At 42.1% G+C, this 1,797-nt stretch overlaps 1 non-coding gene across 1 annotated transcript; it reads right to left on the bottom strand.

Annotated features, from left to right (window-relative positions):
• Nucleotides 1–1,138: 1,138 nt before the first annotated feature.
• Nucleotides 1,139–1,245, bottom strand: LOC144999125 (small nucleolar RNA R71). The gene has a single exon (XR_013660646.1). It is a non-coding gene; the product is annotated as a small nucleolar RNA R71 (small nucleolar RNA).
• Nucleotides 1,246–1,797: the final 552 nt, after the last annotated feature.

Genomic DNA, 1,797 nt, shown 5'->3' with positions numbered 1-1,797 from the left:
AATTGCCCGTTCCCTGAGTTCGATACCTTACTTATCAATTTATACCACTTAAAGACAGGTTCACTGCCTTTGTGTGCTTAAATTATTAATAAAAAGTATGGATAAAACTAGTTGAATTTACACACATCAAGTTTTTGGCGCCGTTGCCGGGGAACGGTTCTAAATAATTAAGCTAATTCCTAATTTTTTTCGATCCTTTGTGTGAGTTTACTTGCATAAAGTTCATTTATTGCAATTTAGTAACTGGTAATTAGGTTTTAGTATCTGTTTTAGTTAGGTTTAAAAACTTAGAATTTAAAAAAAAAAAAAAACACTGATACTCGCCGAGTGCACTCGCACCTACTCGGCGAGTAACAGTTTAGTTACAAATTTTTTTTTCTTTTATTTGTTTACAGTCTTTTTGTTCTTTTTACGCTTTTTATTTGATTAATTTCAGGACTTTCATGACCAGAGGAGCAAACACACATCAAGTTTTTGGCGCCGTTGCCGGGGAAGACCCCCGTTTGAAGACCCCGAATCCGAATTGAAAAGAAACAAAGGGAAGGACGTGGAGAGTTCAAGAACACCAAAGAAATCACCATTGTCCAACTTGAAGACTGTTTTTGGGAAAAAGAGGAGCAGCAAATCAGGAGCTTCAAGCGCTTCCTTGATAATTGAGGAGTCAATTCAAGAAGAGATTAGATACGAAACCGAGGAAGAAGACGAGGCAACTTACGAACAAGAAACCGAATCGGAGGAAGAGTTAGCATTCACTATGGCTAACATTGATGAAATTCCCATGGGAGAATGGAAGAAGAGGATGCACGACGACCATGGCCCGAGACTTGTGCAACCCGCAATTCCCGCAACTGCCACCTTTGAGCTAAAAGGTCATATCCTAGCTTCACTCAAGGAAATACCTTTCTACGGGAAAGATCATGAAGATGCCTACAAACATTTGGATGAAGTAAATGATGTTGCTGATTACTTCAACATTCCAAATGTCACCCGCGAAACTCAACTGCTTCGGATGCTTCCGTTAACCTTCAAGGGTGCTGCTAAAGACTGGCTCAAATCACTTCCTCCCGGGTCAGTCACTACTTGGGCCAGAATGAAGGAAGAATTTATTGATCACTTTTGCCCACCATCCAAGATAGCCAAGCTCAAGAAGGATATTGAAAACTTTGAACAACAAGCTGGAGAGTCGTTATATGAAGTATGGGAGAGGTACAAAAGTCTGCTACGAAATTGCCCACACCATGATCTAAATAGCCAACAAGGAGTTTCCATCTTTTATGATGGAGTCAATGTCACGACCCGGCAGCTGCTAGACTCACAAGGCCCACTTACAAAGAAGCCACCCCCGGTGATCAAAGAATTAATTGAAGAATTCTCTAAACACTCTAGAGAATACCACAACCCTAGGAATGATGTCACGAGGGGAGCCGCATACGCTGCTACTGAAGATTTATCCGCGGTCATGGCCATGTTCAAAACCATGGATAGGAGAATGGACAAAATGGATCAAACTATCCATGCCATACGGGTGGGTTGCGAGAATTGCAATGGACCTCACCTCACTAGAGATTGCGATTTGGATGAGCACGGCAACAAAAAGGCACAAGTATGCTATTCGAGCGGTGACCGGTATGATGAAGACTGGCGCAAACAAAAGAAGGAGTGGCTGCCTTACGAAGAGTACAAGAAGGCCAAGGAGGAGAAGTATAGACAAAAAGGGAGAGGCTTTTACCAAAAGGAGGAGCCGGTGCAAGAGAAGAAGCCAAGCTTGGAAGAAATGCTAACTAAATTTGTGGCTGC

This window comes from Lactuca saligna, chromosome 5 (assembly GCF_052625555.1).
Source record: "Lactuca saligna cultivar CGN05327 chromosome 5, ASM5262555v1, whole genome shotgun sequence".
In the NCBI taxonomy this organism is placed as follows: domain Eukaryota; kingdom Viridiplantae; phylum Streptophyta; class Magnoliopsida; order Asterales; family Asteraceae; genus Lactuca; species Lactuca saligna.
Note: the sequence above shows the minus strand (reverse complement) of the source record. Positions and strands in the feature narration are given on the sequence as shown.